This window comes from Lagopus leucura, unplaced genomic scaffold (genome assembly GCF_019238085.1).
Source record: "Lagopus leucura isolate 7727_CA_CO unplaced genomic scaffold, USGS_WTPT01 Super-Scaffold_810, whole genome shotgun sequence".
Taxonomy (NCBI): Eukaryota; Metazoa; Chordata; class Aves; order Galliformes; family Phasianidae; genus Lagopus; species Lagopus leucura.
Window position 1 is genome coordinate 340,222 of NW_024962261.1, and position 14,012 is coordinate 354,233.

General features: G+C 44.4%; 1 protein-coding gene across 4 annotated transcripts in view; it reads left to right on the forward strand.

The window, feature by feature from the left end:
* The first annotated feature begins 12,664 nt into the window (after positions 1-12,664).
* RNF20 (ring finger protein 20) overlaps positions 12,665-14,012 on the forward strand; it is an 18,972-nt gene continuing 17,624 nt past the window's right edge. Inside the window, exon 1 of one of the 4 annotated variants that reach the window (XM_042866287.1) lies at positions 12,665-12,765. The gene's annotated coding sequence lies outside the window, so the exon portion shown is untranslated. The other 3 variants (XM_042866288.1, XM_042866289.1, XM_042866290.1) reach the window with 3 other exon arrangements.

The following is a 14,012-nucleotide window of genomic DNA, read 5'->3' on the forward strand; positions in this document are numbered from 1 at the left end:
TTCCTTTCCTGTTTTCTGACAATTTTGAGCAAGTGAGATGCCAGATAATGTTTCCACAATGTACTCAGGCTTACAATGAAAACAGCAGCATCATGTAGAAGGCAAGTGCTTGCACATCTGACCATTACATTTACATATAACAGTAGGAGTTAGGCTCCCTAGGAAAGAAAAATCATTCTGACATTCAGAATGTTAATGGAAGGAGCTCAGCGGTTATTCTTAGACTATACTTTATTAACAGGTGCAAATACATCTCCCACAGCTTCTGTTTCAAGCACTGCTTATGACAGCTGCCATTATTTTGTTTCTAGGCAAACCTGGAACCAGATAGTGCCAATAGTTGGCCAGATTCACTCATGGCCAGTAGAGCACACAGTCAAATTCATAATGAAGCAGCCATTTGCTATGGTAGTCGCTAAAGGACCTGTTTGCTCTTGTTTCCTGTGACACCATGGATGTCAAATAAACCAGGCTGTTTTGTTACAGTTTCACTGAAAAAGCTCAGGGCTATGGCAAGGACCATGGTTGTCACTGATGCACAGGATTTCTCAGTTCTTCCAGGTTTGATGATCTATGTACCAAAGGCATAATATTGCTATGGTGTAACAGGTTGGTGATAGCTAGAACTGTAAGAGAGGTGGCTGGGGAAGTAAAGGTTTGGACATGGTGTCCTGGGGCAGTTACATGTGGTAAGAGGCAGAAATCTAGGGAGCAGCAGGCTGTTTTCACCTGCCATTCCTCAACCTTTCCTGACAAAGGAGTTAGAATTTAAGCATTTCTAAAAGAATGACAATACACAGATATACAGAATCATACAATCATAGAATCATTAAAGTTGGAAAAGACCTCTAAGATCACCAAGTCCAACCACCAGCCCATCACAACCATGCCCACTAACCTATATCCCCAGATGTCATATCGCCAGGGTTCTCAAACACCTCAAGGGACGGTGACTCCACCACATTCCTGCACAGCCTGTTCAGAAAACAGTGGTTTATAACCCTGTTAGGAAAACCCAGAAACTGTAGAATTCCATCTTGAATGCATTCTGATAGGTAAGCTTATTCTTCTCCTCAAACTACAGTTAACAAATCATTCATGAATCCTTGGAAATCCAGGGACCATGGTTTGGAAGGTACTGAACTACCAAGCAAAGTATGTGGATGCTGCAAGACACTTTCTCCACTCTCCTTGAATTAATGAAGAAAAAGATGCCACTATTAAAACAGGCTGTAAACTGAATGTATTTCAACTGCAGTTATTTCCTCATCTTCTCTTTTCCTTCCATCTTCCTTTTCCACACAGAGTCAAAGGGTACCATTCACAGTCCCTGCTGGCTTTCAGCTGGCTGCTCCCTGCTGTGCAAAGCCACAGGAAAGTGATGTTTTCCTCCACTGCTATCAAGCAGTACTGTCAGTGTTAAGATCAAGTGGGAGTGAAAAGCAGCTTGGAGAAGAGAGTTCTATGAAATAATAGCTCCACACAGAGATTCAAGGCAAGCAGCTTTGCGAAGAGCTGTCTTCTAGAAGATGACAGTGAAGGTTGATGTGACTTTTTTGATTGTTTATGCAATCCGTACCTTTCTTAATCTACTTTTTTAATCTTTTTCTTTTCTGTGCCTGAGGTAAACACACAGACACAAATGTAACAGAATTTGATAATGCTTTGTATAAAAACGGGTGCACATATTCACAGCAATCTGCTTGAAGCCCTCCAAAATCTGAGCAGCAGATTTTTATTTGCATTCACTTCTGCTTTATTATCAAGTTTGCATCCCTATTTGGTAAAAAGAAGTGGTATTAGACAAAGGTGCTGCTAACAATGGCATCAGCTATTGCCCTTTGCTGTCTGCTCTCAGAAGCTCAAAGTCAAGTACTCTGCCTCACTGGAGGTGCTGCAGATCATTTGTATTTTACAGCTTTGTGTCACAATGCTCTGCTAAAATAAGAGCTGACTGCAAGATACTGAAACAAACACAGCAAGAGACAACTTCCACTGTAATGGATCCTCAGCCTACGAACATAAAAGGTAGGAGGGAGGCCATTTTTCCCAGATCTGTGTGGTTTGGACGTCATGATGGCATGTTATGGTTTAATCGTACTGGCAACTCACACAGGTAAGTAATCCGAGGTAGATACTGGAAAAGCAGCTGCTAAATGTGGCATACTTTGGTCAGCACCCTGAGAACCCGGGATCTGCAGGGCAAGGGATGTAGCAGGGTAAAGGGAATGGGTGTGGTGTGGGCTGCTCAGCTTAGAGAGTGGTGCAGCCTTGCTGCTGCTCACTAAGAATGCAAAGAGTAGAACACAGCAATAGGGAAATAGGACATGGCTTCTGCGAGCAAAGGCCTTGGCTGTTAAGGCTGCAGGTTTCCTGTGAGGAATGTTGGAGTACTGTTACACTTCTACGTAACAATACAACCACAGAACTGTACCACGTGGCAGCTGCAACACTCTGATTCTGACCACAGCAGAACTGCTTGGCTATAAGCAGCACTTCTCTTGGGGCACTACCTGTTGGGGTCAATGATGCAGCTGTACCATGAGGGATTTGGAGGCTTCCTCCTTCTCTCCCACATCTGAAAAGAGCAGTGAGAGTGAGTTCTGGTTCTGGATGATGACACTGAGGAACCCCAGGGGAAAAAAAAAAATGGGATAAATGCAGTAGCTGAGAAACAGTCTGGGATATGGTTAGTACTACTGAAAGCAGCAGATTTCACACATGCAGCTTTCCCAGTCTTTATGCCCTTGCCTACGCCTGCTTAACCTGCTGTGTCCTTATGGCAGCCCATCACTGCATACACAGAGGTTTTCTCAGCAGCAGAGTGAATGCAAGAAGCAAGAAGAGAGCCTGTCTCTCGTTACGTTGAGCAGCACCACCAGCCGGGCTGCAGCTTCCTCCCCAGACTCATGCTGGTGACTTCAGCCCCTGCACTGCCGAGGTTCCCCCTGCCCTTCGGGAGCGCCCCGGGGTAGCGGCTCTCCCCCCTCGGGGCGGACCGGACAGGACCCCTCCCTGCGCCGAGCCCCCGCCGCTCTCAGGCTGAGGGCGGCACCGATCGCAGGAAGAAAGGAAGGAAGCTGCTTCTTTTTTTTCAGGTTCCCGTTTTCCCCCGTTACCATTCTCATTCACCATGGGAAGCACCATCTCAAGGCCCGGCCGCGCCCCGTCCCCCCGGCCGTGCGCTCCCCAGGGCAGCGCTGTCCCTCCTGTCCGGCCCCGCTCCGCTCCGTTCGCTGCTCCCTTCGCCCCCCAGAATCTCTCTTTTCTTTCCCCTCCCTCTCCGCTCCCTCCCTTCCGGGCCGTGAAGGTGAGATTAAATGATCCGAAAGAGTGCAAGGAGCGGGCGGGAGTAGAAAACGAGAAGGGAGGCGGAGAGCGGATGGAGATCCCCCAGCGGTGCCCGAGGAGCAGCGAAGCGTTACCCCGCCCGGTGCCGAAGCTGTGCAGTCCTTCGCCAGGCTCTGGGCGCTACCCGGGTACCTATGCTGGGCTGCGCAGCGCCGTTCCTCTCCCCGCTGTCGAAGCCGCGCTGCCCGCCCTGCGCGGGGTCCGCCCCGCGCAGCCCGGCGGGGGCCGCAGTGCGTGGGGGCAGCGGCCGCCCCAGCGCAGCGCAGGAGTGCCTCGCCCCGCGCCGCTCCGCTGTGCCCCCTGAGCTCCCCTGCTGCCCACGCACCTTCCCGCAGTGCCGCCTTAAGCCTTCGCTCTGCCGATTACTCCTCACCGCGGCTAGCTGAGGTGTGCCATTGAGAAAGTTGCCTTTTGCACAGACTCACAGACTCCATCACTTTGTGCCTACATCTGCAGGGAAAAAAAAAAAAAAAAAAGGGAAAAAATAAAAAAGCGCATCTATTTGGACTGAATGATGGCAGGCTGTGGCCTCTCTTACTGCTTGAACAAATGCAAAATGAAAATACTAAAATAAAATTGCACTATCAGCACAACACTATGTCCTGTTAGGCACAGGCAGAACTTTGCCAAAGCTGGATGCTATGGGCAGAAAGCTCCAGCACGTGTGGCGCTGGTGAGCTGACGCGTTGAGCGCTGCGTTCAGTTCTGGGCGCCTTGCCACATGGAAACTCTGGAGTGCACTCAGAGGGCAGTGGAACTGTGAGGGGTCTGGGACACAAGCGTGATGGCGAGCGGCTGAGGAAACTGGGGTTGTGTGGTCTAGGGGGCTCCGGGGAGATTTAATTGTCCTCTACACCTCCTTGAAAGGAGGTTGTGGTGTGGAGGGGGTTGACCTCTGCTCCTGGGTAGCAGTGGCTCATGTTGCACCGGTGGAGGGTCAGTTTGAATATTAGGAAAAATGTCTTCCTTGGAAGAGTAGTCAGGCACTGGAACAGTCTGCCCAGGGAGGTGGTGGAGTCAGCAAGGAGAGTCCCAGGAGCTGTTCAAGAACTGTAGAGGTGTGGCACTGAGGGGCACAGTTAGTGAGCATGGTGAGGGTCAGCTAATGGTTAGCATAGCTGATCCTAAGGGTCTTTTCCAACCTTAATGATTCTATGGCTTTATGTTTTGTTATAATTTTAACTTTACAACTTACACTGTTTCCTCTGGTAAACATTATGAAGAAAGTTAGCCTTTGGGCTCTTACTTCATGTCACTGGCAGACAATGTGGATGAAGGGGCAAAAAGCCAGAGGTACGGTGATGCTCACAGAAGAAAGCATAGTTTGTTTGTTTGTTTGCTTGTTTTTCAAGTGATTTGTTTCCCAGAATCCTTTATTTTCTGCCACCTCTCACTTTTCGTGCCAATTTTTAATGACAGTGATTCATACTCCACCTTCCTCTTACATGTCCTCAGTCCTCCAAATACTGATGCTCTTGAAACATGATAGATCCTAGCTCAGAACAGAGGAAGAGGGGTAGATAAGAGATTATATGTTCATAAGAGGTCTGTTAGTGTCCTTTCCCCTGGATTAGAATTGCAAAATTTGTGAGAAACACAAAATATTTTTGCTCCCTCCTGTGACAGTATGTGTGTGGGAGAGCTGTTGAGTGACATCAGTCAAAACACACATTGTAGTGCACCCAGTGTTAATTCAGATGGGGTTTCAGATGCCAGAACAGTTTGGTAGCAGTAAGTTAATAAGAATGGGACACAAGGCCTTCTCTGTGGGATGGAAGTTTGGGTAATTGTATTTTTGTATTAAGCCTTTCTTTATAGTCCTCTCTGCTGCTAGTTGACACAGCTGATTGCTTCTCATCGAGTGCTTGACAGTCACTCTTCAACACTTACTCCTATGAAACAACTCCTGTTACACTTTAAAGATGAAGGGAGAAAAGTCACAGGTAATTCTAGGGCAGCAGCACATCTGCCATCCCTGACTGCTTGTTGCCATCACAGTGCTCTGTTCCCTGCTGTGTGCTGGCATGAGAGAGGCTGATCTGGCTGAAAAATAAACCTTTTCTTATGATGGATTATTTCTTATCCGGATCACTTTCAGCCCACCCCACCAAACGATTATGTCAGCCTTGCAGGGCAGGCAGGGCTTGGAGAGCAGAAATGAATGTTTGGGAACATGACAGAGCATGCAGTAATTTATATGCAACCTGAGATGCCCTTCTGAAGTTATTCATCTTTATTCATAATGGCAGGACAATCCTTTGAAGTTATAACCAGGAAAAGAAAAAAAAAAAAACAAAAAAAAAAAAAACATGTGGTGAGAACTGGGTCCAAGCAGGGGAAGTTCAGAGCAGTCACGGAGGTAAGAGAATTTTCTGTTAAAATAATCTTTTCTATGCCATGCAACTGGCCACTCACAGCATCAAACATTTTGTGCAAGTGGAAGTAGTTATTTTTTGTAGTTTGCTTGAGATCAGGTACAGCTCTTGCTTTTTATAAAACATGCTTGTTAGCAGCTGGATAAGCTAACAGGGTGGTGTCCAGATGCTTGCACAATGTGCTCAGCACTCCCAGCAAACAGCAGAGCAGAAATTCCTGGTCGTAGAGGCAGCTGAACTGAGAGCCCTGTTCTCTGATGAATCTGTGTCATTTGTGTCTGGGCATCTCTTTCAAAAACACCTGTAGTACTTGTCTCATCTTCCCTGTGGCCCCACTCCTGGGTTGTGGGTCTCTGCTCTGCACAAGACAGCATGAAGTCTAAAGCAGCAGCACACTTACATGTGAAACTGACCTCCTTCAACCAGATGCAATGAAACATAACAAACATTCAAAATGTATTAGGGTCACACAGGTAGCTGTGAAAGGCCAGGAAAAGGCAGGCAGACAGACAGAAAGAAAGGAAGAAAGATTTTGTAACCCTAATGTCCTCGGGATAAAATCCAAAGAAAGTGCATTCCAGCCAGAGGAATGAACAGTATGTTTAACATAACATGTTGTGCCAGTACGTGTATAACCTGGTTGGCTGCACAAGGGTTGAAGTTCTGTGGTGCAGTGACTACATTACACATTTACATTTAGCTAACAGATGACAATAATTACCTGGTTATTCCTGTACCTCCTGACTAGGTATCTTATCTGCTATTCAATTCAGCAGCTAAATTTTTAAAAGTTTTTGTTTTTCTCTTTCTCCTTAAAAAAAAAATCCACAAGGTAAATCAAGTAGTAGTTCCTGCTCGTAGTCTGCTTTGTAAGAAGCAGCAGACATTTCTTTTGGCAGTTTTTAATAGAAATTTGATGAATACTGATGAAAACTGAATAATGTACACTGGCTTTCTCTGGTTTTCTTTTAGAGTTAGTGTTGATCTCTGAGGAAACAGAAACTTTTCACAGTCCACCATAGCCTATTGTACACCAGAAACTGTGAGCTTATATGTAAGAGCTTTTGTGTTTGACTTCAGACAATAGTGGTGAGATTAAATGTAGCTGCAAAGCAGACAAATTAGCTGCCTTAGCTATCCAGGGCACACGAACATTCTCTGAAAAGCCTGGAATCTTTTGATCTTTTGAATGTAAAGGTAAAGCTTTCAAAATAAGGGTGATGAGGCTCTGGCACAGGTTGTCCAGAAAGGTGGTGGATGCCGCATCCCTGAAGATACTCAAGGCCAGGCTAGACAGGGCTCTGAGCACCTGATGGAGCTGTAGCTGTCTCTACTCATTGCAGGGGAGTTGGACTAGATAGCTTCTGAGGGCCCCTTCCAACTCAAATGATTGTATGATTCTTTTCACTGGAGTCTGTACATTCAGTTATCCGTTAAGGACTAAGTATTCTTCATACACTTCCCAGGCCTGAGATCTGCTGTACATAATTGCATTTCAGTCTTATTTCTATAACTAATTCATCTTGCATATGAATTTACTGTTTACTGTTATTTACTGTTTTTACTGTTATTTACTGTTTCTTCTACCTACACTCTACATATCTGAAGATGACAGGAACACAATTATTGCTAACTGCAATCCCAGTTCTTTTCAGAGACTACTGCATGTCACACACACACACAGCTTTTCTGTGCTTTCTTTGCTTCTCTGATCAAATCATCAATTGGGGCTGTTTACAGCAAAATACTGATGGGAGGCAACACCACAAGGTGTTAAATGATGGCAAGATTTCAGGACTACAAGCATGATCGCTTGTAGAGAAATGGATGTATCTTACCAGCTTAATTGTAATGCTCTATGGCCCAATAACTTGGCTGCCAAGCTCCAGCATTTTGAGTCCTGCAGTCCACAAGACACGAAGTTGTCAGTTAAGAAATAGAATCACGTGGCTCTCCAACTGCTGTTGGAATACATGGGCTTTCAGTTAATTGCTGTGTTTTGTAACATAGAACAGTCTGAGACTGAACATTTTGCAATGCTAAAAACTGGAATGGGGTAAATTGACAAGACACAAGGTTTCCAAACAGACAATTTCTAAACAAGAACTATTCCCCTGGACTGCTGGAAAGACTTTAATTTCTTCTTGCAAAAGGGAGTCAAAGTGATTTTGCATGGTTGCTGGGCACACAAAAATTCTATGCCTATGTGAGAAGTATGGAGCACAGATAATTGTTGTTGTTCTATTCAATGGCAAATTTCCAGGTGTGCACTTCTGGAACTAGAGTTCTGCTGCTGGGGTGAGATAATCTGAGTAACACTGGAGTGTGGTTTTAACCATACAAAGACTGTCAGGAAAACTGTATCAAGTGATGGCTATTTTTACACTGCATTAAATCTCTGAGAAAGAGCATCATTTGAAATTGAAGTAGTTTTAATTCAGTTTAGATGAATGGTTTTATGGAAGTAAAATAAATAAAATTTAAGCTTTTTTCCTTCTAAATGATAGTATCTCTGTAGGATGTAACAAAGACTAAATGGTTCACCTTTGTACATATTTTTAATTAATACACATAACTTTTCTTGAATGTTTAGACAAGTCTTAGAAACCCAGATAGAGGCACAAGCCTTACTTGAACTGTGATAGAAAAGTCCATGAATGCGACATGAGTGTCTCTTTGAGGTCTAGAATTATACCTGCTATATTAACCAGAACTCAGCATGAAGCTGAGTGTTTTTTCTAGAACTTATTCTGTAAATTTCTCTGCTGATAGGAATGAGTATTTGCAGACACATCCTATTTTCCCAATTTTACAGGACAACATGTAGAACTCCCCAAGATCCAACAAATTTTTGAATATCAGCTCTTAAACATATAAGCACATTTGTTAGTACGGGTAGTAAACAGATGTTTAAGTTGGGGAAATGGCTCATAACAGTTTCCAAAATCTTATGTGCACAGGATTTCTCCATATACAGACTGCAAATTACGGAGTTAAGCTGATTAGAAACAAAAACAGAAAGAAAACACTCAAGCTCCTGCTCCATTTGCTGGGCTTTTTCATCTCTCTCTATCACTGCTGCAACTAGGCAGTGAGATAACGAGGCAATTGTGTGTGTATCCTCACCAATTTTGTGGGGACATCAAGCTGTGCAGTGTAGCTGACACATCCAAAGGACAGGATGCTCAGAGATATTCAGAGAGACCTAAACAGGCTGAGCAGTGGGTCCTAGAGAATCTCATAAGATTCAGTAAATCCAATGGCAAGGTCTTGCATCTGGGTTGTGGCTACCCCCACTATCAGTACAAGCTGGGGAGCAAAAGGATTAAGCACAGCCCTGGTGAAAAGGACTTGGAATACTGGTGGATGGTAAGGAGAATGTGACCATAAATGTGCCCTTGCAGCCCAGAAACCAGCTGTATGCAGAGAGCTGGTTGATGTCTCACCCCTGGAGGCATTCAAGGCCAGACTGGACCAGGCCTTGAGCACCCCGATGGAGTTGAATGTGTCCCTGTTCATTGCAGGGGAGTTGGACTAGGTGGCCTTTAAGGGTTCCTTCCAATTCAAACAATTATATGAGCAGGTACTAATCCCTGTTGAGTGCCCGCTTTGCCTTACTTACTGATGCCTTCCATTTCTTCTTTCTTCGGACTGCCTGCCAGGATGTTTTGGGTCAAGAGAGCAAGCATGTGCACTTCTCTTATGCGTGGTCTTCCCTTTTAATTGGCCAGTTCTAGCAATTATCCTTCTGTAGCTCTAGGGTTGTCTGGTACTTCAGGCACTGCTGGTGTGAGCAAAAATTTGGGTTACTGTAGGATATCACATTTGTTACTTACTGAACTGTGTAGAAGTTACTGCTATTGTGTAGAAGTTGTCATATACATTGCTAATGCCTGAAATATGCATAAAGTGCCATTCTTATGGGTTACTAAACAGGAGAAGGAATTATGTAAGACATGTTTCATAAAACTCATTATTTCATAAAATACAGCCACCTAATGACCTCCTGTATTCATACTCGTATTCTCTACTTAGCTTACAGCATCAAGTGTTTCTCTGCAGGAACGAGACAATTAGGGATGTAAAATGCCTGCAAGGCAAAAATAAGTAAGGATTTCTGTACAGTGTATTACATTTCTGCCCAAATCAGTTTAAGTCAGATGACAGTGGAATTTTATTCCTTAATCAAGTAAAATATAATTTGTATCTCCCTTCCTAGATGTATCATAAGTACTGTAGTTCTAGAGCTGTACATTGTAGGATAACTTCCTGAGAGAACATGACCCAGTGTAGCAGGCTGTGAGCAGGTGCAACCACAGGACACACTAAGAGCTATGTTTCATATAGGCTCTTCAGTGGTAACTGTCTCTGGGTGAGTAACTTCAATGCTTCCTGTTTGCAACCTAGCAAATGAAATGCTAATCTGTGCTGACAATAAAAGAGATTTTTTTTCTCTCAAATAATAATTTATAGCAAGGGCTTTGCTCATTTAATTTAGGCCCCAGGTTAGCTTTCTTAGGTCAATTAATCAGCTGTGCCCGCATACTGCTTTGCTTTGCTGTTTTACAGTGGTTGCCTGAAGATGATTTTTTCCACCTTACTACCTTAAGCTAGCTGCATCTTAGTGAAGTCCTGAAGTCCTTTTTCTGGCCAGTTTCCTTGTGTTTGCAACTTGCAATCCCCTTCTCCATCTGTCACTGGCTGATGGCATCAGGGACTGTCTGGCTGAAGCTTTCCTGTTCTGTCTTAGGGATAAATCTGTCTTCTCCTGTTCCCTCAATAGATTCCAGGGCATAGAAGCTCTAGGGCAAAGCCTTCTGTTAGCCATTGTCTAAGACAGTTTCTCTAACAGGTTTTATCAAGATCAGCAATCATACTGCCTTCCATATGGCCTTTTTGTCCCAGAAGCAGCACAGTTCTGCTGGATGAAAGATCTTACAGTTAGAGACCTGGGTGTGCCACACTTCCACATTTCACCACCTAGCTGTATAGTGCCTGCCCAGATGTACCTAGATGATGACTGAATAGTTCATAACACTGTGCCTCTGTATCTTGGCAGAAAGAAGAATTTCAAGCCAATATGTAAGACTTTCATAACAAATTTTGGCATATGTTACTGCTTTTGCAACTTGAGGGAGAGCCAATATTGAGAATTCGTAGGTCCTTCTGACTTGTAATAGAGATTAACTGCCAACAGGGTTGGGGACCCTCAGCACAACTATGGTTGCAGGACTGTAGCTCATGCTTAGACACGGGGAATAAGTCACTCTGAGAGCTGTTTTGTGGTCACAGTCCCAGAGTACAGTTAACACCTGGAATTGTCCTCTGTAGGCTATTCCTTGGATAGGTTTATTTTTTTTCATTTAATCTCTGGATATCTGATGTGTTTCCTCATATTAGCCTTCTCTCTTCACATACAAAAGCAAGTGCACATGCTTTCCAAGAAAATACCTGCCCTAGTAATTAAAATTCTTAAGAAGCTGTAGTTTTGAATGAAGTACGTGCTCAATTTTCTTTCAGAAATTGCAAAGGAAAGACTGTTGCTGAACTGCTTGTTTCATGAAGAAGCAGTTCTACTTCTGACATTGCTAACAGACCGTAGAAGTTGATGCATTTCTGCAGTACATTCTCTTAAAACTGCAGTACAGTTCCTCTTAAAATGTACAACTTTCGTAGTTTCTTTACAGAACTTTCTCATGTATTAAATGCCTCTTTTCTCTCCCTTGCACACATACTTAAGCTTGCATTACAGAATCATAGAATCATTTGAGTTGGCAGTACCTGTAAGGGTCATCTAGTCCCACTTCCCTGCAGTGAACAGGGACATTGCATCTAGATAAGGATGGCCAAAGCCTACAGGCTGCATTCTCATCCATAGTTGCTGTCCTGTACTGCCTACTGCCTGCCCCTAACTGTTTACAAGGAGTTAGGCAGTAAACATCACAAAGGAAAAAATAGTGCATTTCTTCTGAAGGAGATGAGCAAGTGTTTTTAGCTGCCCAGAGGAAAGAATGTGTATCTGAAACATGGTGATTGATGACGGAAATGTTTTTCTCTTTTCCTACAAAGAAAACACCAAGGTGTATAGAGGTAAGAGAAAAAGTGAAATATAAGTTTGTGATTACCTGTGTTTCAATTACAGTTCTTCTGTAATGACGTAAAGCTGTGAATGTTTGAAATCCCCATAGGATCAGCACCACAGAATCACAGAATCACAGAATCACCCGGGTTGGAAGGGACCCCAAGGATCATGTAGTTCCAGCACCAGAGGAAAAAATATGTGTAGCGGAACAAAAATAAGAATAAAGCAAAATCTGTGGAGCCTGAAATTTTCTCCCTGGTAGCTCATCACTCTTGGGTGTAGTTCTGTGTACAATTTTGACATCTTTGGTATTTGAAGCAAAGACAGCTGCTGGGGAGATGGTAAAACAAGAACTCAGTTCCTGAAGGCCACAAACTTCCTGTAAGCATTGAGATAGGACTGTTATCAGCCTGATGCCACCTGGGAGGGGTTTTCTGTTTGATGCTTTTCATGTTCTGCAGAGATGGGTAGTCATGAAGGTGGTACTTTAAGCACCCTGCCAGCAAGCAGCATCTCCTCAGTCTCCAGCTCCAGCTGGGGGGTCGCAATTTCGGCTTATTTATTGCTTTTCCTCAGGAGAGCTATAAGGGCATACTGCCAGCAGGAGCACAGGGCTGCCATGGGGGATAGGGGATGTTTTGGGCAAGCGGCACCTCCACACCACCAAGCGCTCGGCCGCCATATTTCTTAAGGGCAAGAGAGCCGCCTACTCGGCGGCGGCCATTTTCCATAAGGGCAAGGGCGTCGCATTCAGGCGCCGTTTGCAACACCATGGTAACGGCGGCCATGTTAGGCGAGGGCAAGCGGCAGCCAGCGAAGCGTCCATAACAAGTGAGGGCGAAATGGCCGCCGGAAGGGGCGGCCGCCTCTAAGGGAGGTGCTGAGCACCGCTGCTTCAGCCGCGTTTAGGATTGGCCCGTGCGCGTATTTGGTTTCCGGAGGGCCTGAGGAAAGGCGGTAGGAGTCAGTGGGCTGTTTTAGGGTGGGTGAGGGTGGCCGGGCTGCTCAGCGGCTGGACTAGGTCAGGCTGCGCCGGGCGAAGTGCATGAGGGTGGGAGGGCGGCTCTGCGCGGCAGTGACCGTGGCGACGGGGACGGTTCCCGTGGGGCAGCGAGCGGTGCGCCGTGGGGTGGGCGGCTGTAGGCCTGTGGATGCCCGGAGGTAGCAGGGGAGCCGTGCGTGTTGTGGGAGGGAGTTGTTGAGAGAGAGAAAACAGTTAAATTGGAGTTTTCTTTGATTATTTGTGGTAATTCTTGAGGTTTGTTTAGTGTTTATATTTCGAGGCAGGTTACAGGAACGGAGGACTATTGTGGTATTTCATTAACTCATTTAGGAAGGAGTTGCTGTTCTGTATTGGGTGAAAGGCGTTGCCATGCTAAAACGCTTGTTGAAAAAAGGTTTGGCCAAGCTGTCAGTGTTATCTATCAGTGTTATTACCTGTATCTTAAAAATGCAATAGCCTTATTATTTTCAGTAGATCTCAAACATGTAACAACTGTTTGGTTCAGCCTGTAACCCATAGTTCTGTAAATGCCACTCTGGATCAAAACGGAACAGTATCAACTTTATTTGTATACTCTGCATTTCATTGCTTTCTGGACTTCATGTAGCTTAGAGGTGGTTATCTGAGTTTTAAACTGGCACAATACCTTTGAATATGGGACAAGAATGCTGCTTAGGTATAATGGAGGTATATTTTGTTTTCCAGCACTAGCTGCAGTGTTTGTTTTGGGAACCCTCCAAGGAAACGTTAATTGGTTTAGCAAATTAATATGTGAGGAAAATTCAAGAGAATGTAAGAAAAAATACTTTGGTAGTGAAAGTTTTTGATAGTCACTGGAACAGATTGCTCAAGGAGATTATGGAGTCCCTGGAGATAGCGGAAATCTGGCTAAGGAAGGCCATTGGCCCTGCTCCTGCCGAATCTGATTTATTTAAGAGCACTGAATGGGTCATCAGCAGAACTCCTTTCTAGCCTCAGTTCTGTAACTAGTAGTCCAGAACTTTTAAAATTCCATTAATTTGGTCATAAGTATGCTTCTAATGTGTCTATATCTCTGATAAAACACAGAACTGTTCTGCAAAACTTTATTAGGAACTGCTGTTCAGTTCACTATATATATATATATATATATATATATATCGCTATATGTTCACTATATATATATCGCTATGTGTTCACTATATATATATATATCGCTATG